This window comes from Heptranchias perlo, chromosome 10 (genome assembly GCF_035084215.1).
Source record: "Heptranchias perlo isolate sHepPer1 chromosome 10, sHepPer1.hap1, whole genome shotgun sequence".
NCBI lineage: Eukaryota > Metazoa > Chordata > Chondrichthyes > Hexanchiformes > Hexanchidae > Heptranchias > Heptranchias perlo.
Genome location: NC_090334.1, coordinates 4,026,804 through 4,033,654, shown reverse-complemented (window position 1 = coordinate 4,033,654; position 6,851 = coordinate 4,026,804). Strand labels below are relative to the sequence as shown.

Below are 6,851 nucleotides of genomic sequence, written 5' to 3'. Positions count from 1 at the left end.
GCCTGGGGCCCTGCTCCTGGTCACTATATACTGACCCCCAAAGGTCTGGGTTGAGGTTGGCAGAATGGGCCCTGGGAACCGCATGCAGTGAGAGAAATAGAACGAACTGAAAGGGGGAATGGTAAAAAGGAATTAATGGTAAAAAGGAATTAATAATTGCTAAATTCAAACTATAACTGGAACAAATAATTTAAGACTAAATTTAAATCTATAAAATAACAGCCAGCCCCGCGGCCCGACGAGGATGGGATTCGAACCCACGCGTGCAGAGCACAATGGATTAGCAGTCCATCGCCTTAACCACTCGGCCACCTCGTCACCGGCTGCACCAGGCGCCGATTACACACCTCATGAGCAGAGGACGCCTTCAGCCAACCCCACGGCGGCGCGCACCGCTGCCGCGGACCCGCGCGGACACGAGCCCCAGCGCCGCGCGTTCCCGCCAGCCCCTTGCCGCGCGTGGGCTGCTGGGAACTGTTCGGACGGGCTGCGGGCCACGTGTCTGAGCAGGCGCGGAAACAAACAGTGTGAGCGGCTGTTGTGTGCTGCTGTTGCACGTTGCTGCTCACTAACGTGTACCGTTACACACTGCCACACCTCAATGCTCACTATTGCAGACTAATATACAACACTACACATTAATATGGAAAAGATGGTGCCATTACACACTGATACACACCATTACGCACTAACATCATGGAATCAGAAATTCACTGCAGAGGAGGCCATTCGGCCCATCGTGTCTGTGTCTGCTGAAAAAACAGCCAGTCAACCTAATTCCACTTTCCACCTCTTGGTCCGTAGCCTTGTCGATTGCAGCTCTTCAAGTGCACATCCAAGCACCTAGTAGAATTATACAAAATTTACGGCCCATCATGTCCCCGCCAACCAAAAATGAGCCACCTCGCCTAATCCCACTTTCCAGCACTTGGTCCATAGCCTTGTAGGTCACGGCACTTCAGGTACTTTTTAAATGAGTTGAGGGTTTCTGCATTTACCACCCTTCCAGGCAGTGAGTTCCAGACCCCACTGGGTGAAAAAAATTTCCTCAGCTCCCCTCTAATCCTTCTACCAATCACTTTAAATCTATACCCTCTGGTTATTGACCTCTCTGCTAAGGGAAATAGGCCCTTCCTATCCACTCTATCTGGGCCCCTCATAATCTTGTACACCTCAATTAAATCTCCCCTCGGCCTCCTTTGTTCCAAAGAAATCAATCCCAGCCTATCCAATCTTTCTTCATAGCTAAAACTCTCCAGTCCTGGCAACATGCTCATAAATCTCCTCTAGTGCAATTACATCCTTCCTGTAATGTGGTGACCAGAACTGTATGCAGTACTCCAGCCGCGGCCTAACCAGTGTTTTATACAGTTCCAGCATAACCTCCCTGCTCTTACATTCTATGCCTCAGCTAATAAAGGCAAGTAACCTGTATGCCTTCTTAACCACCTTATCTACCTGTCCTGCTACCTTCAGGGATCTGTGGACATGCACTGCTAGGTCCCTCCGTTCCTTTACGCCTCTCAGTAACCGCCCATTTATTGTGTATTCCATTGCTTTGTTTGCCCTCACCAAATGCATTACCTCACAATTCTCCGGATTGAATTCCATTTGCCACTTTTCTGCCCACCTGACCAGTCCATTGATATCTTCCTACAGTCTAGAGCTTTCCTCCTCACTATCAACCACACGGCCTATCTTTGTATCATCTGCAAACTTCTTAAATGTAGGGGGCATAATTAAGTCTAAATCATTGATATATACCACAAAAAGTAAGGGGCCCCAATACTGAGCTCTGCAGAACCCCATTGGAAACAGCCTTCCAGTCACAAACACCCGTCAACCCTTTGCTTCCTGCCACTTTCCCTTGGACCCCATGGGCCTTTACTTTTTTGACCAGTCTGCCTTGTGGGACCTTGTCAAAAGCCTTGCTAAAATCCACATAGACTACATCAAACGCGCTACCCTCATTGACCCTCCATTGCCTCTTCAAAAAATTAAATCTAGTCAGACACGACCTTCCCTTAACAAATCTATGCTGACTGTCCTTGATTAATCCGTGCCTTTCTAAATGATGATTAATACTGTCCCTCAGAATTGTTTCCAATAATTTGTCCACCACCGAGGTTAGGCTGACTGGCCTGTAATTACTTGGTCTATCCCTTTCTCCCTTTTCAAACAATGATACAACGTTAGCAGTCCTCCAGTCCTCCGGCACCACACCTGTAACCAGAGAGGATTGGAAAATGATGGTCAGAGCATCTGCTATTTCTGTTAAGAGAAGCAAGGGAGGAAGAGTTAATTTCACCCCTGCACTTTCTATACTCCTCTAGGCTTTCTGCAGTATTGAGCTCTCAGTATCTGACATTGCCTTATTTGCTCCTTGACATCCAGGGGGCTCTAGATTTGGGAGTGCCACCCTTTTTCTTTGTGGAAACATATTTGCTCTGAACCCTCACCATCTCCTCCTTGAATGCCTCCCACTGTTGTGACACTGATTTACTTTCAAGTAGCTTTTTCCAGTCCATTTTTGGTAAATCACTTCTCAGCTTAGTAAAAGCTACCATTGGTAAAAATGTATCATTACATACTGATTCACGCCATTACACACTAACATGTACCATTGCACTAATACACCAATGTACATTGCCACAAACCAATGCTCCCAATTGCACACAAATATACACTGCTACATGTTAATATGGACTACCGCACACTAATACGCAGTACTACACACTATTATACTGCTGTACACTTTTACACACTAATATACACTACTGCATGCCAATATATACTACACACTAATACACTTCTGCTCACTATTATATACAGGCACCATTACTAATATACAATACAACACCCAATATATATTACATTAATTTACGCAACTATACACTAACATAGACTGCAGGAAGAGGCAGAGTGCAGTGCATGCTGATATATACTGTATACTAATTTGCATTACTACACACTGACATAAATCAATAAACTAGAATGCACTAATATACCCTACCTACTCCACAGTGAAATACACTACTAGAGTATTAGGAACATAGGAAGATAGGAGCAGAAATAGGCCATTTAGCCCCTCAAGCCTGTTCCGCCATTCAATGAGATCATGGCTGATCTGTGACCTAACTCCATATCCATTAATACCTTTGGTTAACAAGAATCTACCAATCTCGTATTTAAAATTAACAATTGAGCTAGCATCAATTGCCGTTTGCGGAAGAGAGTTCCAAACTTCTACCATCCTCCGCACGTAGAAGTGTTTCCCAACTTCATGCCTGAAAGTCCTGGCTCTAATTTTTAGGCTATGTCCCCTAGTCCTAGACTCCCCAACCAGCAGAAATAGTTTCTCTCTATCTACCCTATCAGTTTCCCCTAATATCTTGAAAACTTCAATCAAATCACCCCTTAATCTTCAAAAATCCAGGGACCTTTTTGTTTGTGTCATTTCCTAGCAATCTCATTGGCTGCATGTGGTTCACTCAATTGTTCCATGTTTGTTTGTCGGAGCTCTATACCAATGCTGGTGAAGATAGGCCAAGTTGGCAGCCATCCTGACATGGCCTTCAGCTCTATAGGGTGTCCCGGATAAAAACATTCCAAGACCCCAATATCTTGGTACATTAAACCCCCCTCCCCACCCTCTACTACTTGCCTTCAGTTGCTGTTCTCTTCCAATCTAGCCACCAGGAATTAGTTAGGGGAGCATTGCCAACATCAGAGTGTGAGCCAGCTCAGGAGCAGTCGGCAGGCACGTAGGCTTGCTGAACTACTGCTCCCAATGCTGAGGCAGCTTGTGCATCCACTTCAAACTCCACAGACTCTAAAATTTGGAGAGAAACAATTGCAGGTTCAACTGGCAGGAGCTGGCTCTGCTGTGTAAGATGTACAGGGAGGACAATGACAACCTGAATTTTTAATTAGCGTCAAAACCTAGGGATCCGGAAACACAATCAATCTCATATCTGAAGAATGTATAAACCAGAGAGCCATAACCAAAGTGAATAATTCTTTTGTAAAATTGTTTATTTTGTGTAATAATCACCCATCTGTATCAAATTATCCACTACATTAAACTATATTGTGGTTGCCACATCACAGTGTGAGTGTCTGAGCCGAACTCAAGAGGTACCATGAGCGACAGCATGGGGCCCAGCCAGGATTTCAGAGTGAGGCTGTGGTAAACATTAGAAACTGTGCTCCAGGTTGTGGGCTATCCTTGAGCATTCACGGGAAATCTATTAATAAACAGATATACTTGTCAGACATTCCTCCTTTCCTGATTAAATTTCCTGCCAAAGGGGAGCCTTTCTCTTTTGTGAAAGGTTGTATTCCTGGTTGATTTTGATGTGTAATTGTCTTTGACCGTTCCCTGCTACTAGGTTTTAATTTCACCCTGTTGTTTACACTTTGTCCGGTCTCTACCCATCTATCGCTATCCATGGATCGGCCAATACCCTCTGCTGCTTTGACGATTTCAAGTTCGCAAATACTTTCCTTTTCAGCATGAACATAGTCCGCCTACATTTCCATCCTCACCAGGATGATCTCTGGGTCCTTCGCTTCTCCCTCGAACAGCGGACAACTATCACCACGACCCCCACCCCTACTCATCCCATCACCAGCCACCATCACCACAAGCTGCTGTACTTGTTCTCACATCTAACCTTGAAGCGTCAGCTACGGTTCACTTGTTAGCACGCGCACCCCAGAGTCCGAAGGTTGTGTGTTTAAGTCCTACTCCTGAGGCCTAAGCATAAAAGCTAGGTTGACACTTCGGTGCAGTATTGAGGGCGAGCAGCACTTTGGATGAGATGTTAAATTGAGGCCCTGTCTGCCATTTCAGGTGGATGTAAAAGGTCCCATGGCACTAGAGGAGCAGGGGAGTTCTCCCCTGTGTCTTGACCAATATGCATCCTTCAACCAACATCATTAAAAAAGATGATCTGCTTATTAACACATTGCTAATAGTGGGATCTTGCTGTGCACATTTCCTACATTACAAGTTATTATAACTTCAAAAGTACTTTGAGATGTCCTGGGGTCGTCAAAGGCACAATATAAATGCAAGTCTTCCTTTTCACACTGAACAACTTCTCTTTTAACTTTGTTCATCTCTTCATAAAAGGTGTTGCTTTGGGACCCTGCATGGGTCCCAGCTGTCTTTTGTAGGATGTGTGGAATATTTTTTGTACCAGTCCTACTTTACCTCCATTACACTAATGACCAGGGGTGCTGCTTCCTGCTCTCACCAATCTGGACAATTCAATTCACTCTGCTTCCAGTCTCTATCCATCCCTCATCTTTACACAATTCATCTCAGCTTCTTCCTTTCCTGGACTGCTCTCTTTCTATCTGTTGGCAATGGACTTCCTAAAGCTATGTGTTAGTAGTCCAGACTCCCAGAACTACTTGAATTCTGCTCCTTTCTATATGCCCTCTCCCTGTAAAGACTCCATCCCTTTCTCCCAGTTCCTACATTGCATCCATTTGCTCTTCCATTGCCATTTCCACCACCTACACAATTCCAGCATTTGGCACATCTTCCCTTCCCTGCTTTCTGCAGGGACCATTCCTCCAGACCCTTCAGTCTGTTTTCCAGCTGCTCTTCCTGCAGTATTTTCCCATATGACCATAGCAGATCATGTTCCCCCTCTCAGACCATTGTCCAGAGCCCCAAACACTCCTTGCATCTGAGACAGCAATTCACACATACCTCCTTCAGTCCGTTCCTCTTCATTCAAATTATTGGATAATTAGGAAGCTTTTTTGCTCCTAGATTCCCCCTTTTCCATTTTTTAAAAAATTTGCATGGCCACATTTATCGACCAGCCCTAGTTGCCCCAAGATGCTGGTGGTCGTGGGCTTTCTCCTGGAACCACTGCAACCCTTGTGGTGTTGGTGCTGGGTCATAAATTCCAGGATATTGACCCAGCGATGACAAAAGATCAGTAATCTAGGTCCAAGGCAGGATGGTATGTCACTTGGATGGGAACACAATGGAGGTGACTGTATTCCATGATCTTACTACTTGTCCTTCACAATGGTAGATGTCACAAAAGAGAGGTGCTTAATTTAAATTGTGGGATAATTCAATTTTTTTCCTTGGGGGAGAAAAGGACTTTGAATGATTAGGAAGAGGCCAAAATTATATTCATTGCTCAAAGTGCAGCCTCTACATAGGGAATTAAAAATATGCAAATATTCCCATTCTGTCCACAAATATGACATCAAACTTCCTATGGCTCACCATTTCAACTCCCTTTCACGCTCCAATGGTCAGGAACTCTTCTAGACTTCGTGAAGCCATCTTGTCTGAACCATGGCTTTAGAAACCTCAGCCACCTTCTTGCCCTTGTCTTCATTCCAATTGGTATGTACATTTGTGTCATTCCCTCTGACTTTTCAGACAGAGCTATGGTGCCTTTCCTCTGTCTCAAAAGTAACCATTGTATGTCCTAAACCATTTTTCACCATTCTAGCTTGTTAAAAATACTGGTTGAAGCCATTAAACTCATGAACTGGCCAATTAAGACAACAAGCTGTACACCAGACTCCATTTCTATCTGCAGATCATTTCCCCTCTCCCCATTCCAATTACTTGGCTCACTTATCACCCAGTTCCGACAGGCTCTTTCAGATTCCGCTGGCCCAACCACATGGTTCCAGTATTTTACATTTTTATTTCAGATTTCCAACATGTGCAGATTTTTCATTCATCACCTTATTACCCAATCAAGGATTGAACAGTATTCAAGTTTATAACTTGCTTATATTGTTCCCACTAGTATAATCATCTATTTTGTAACTAAATTGTTCCATGAAAGTATAAAAAGAATCCC

The 6,851-nt window shown here is 44.3% G+C and overlaps 1 non-coding gene across 1 annotated transcript; it reads right to left on the bottom strand.

The window, feature by feature from the left end:
- Positions 1-236: 236 nt before the first annotated feature.
- trnas-gcu (transfer RNA serine (anticodon GCU)) lies at positions 237-318 on the bottom strand. Its single transcript has one exon. It is a non-coding gene; the product is annotated as a tRNA-Ser (tRNA).
- Positions 319-6,851: the final 6,533 nt, after the last annotated feature.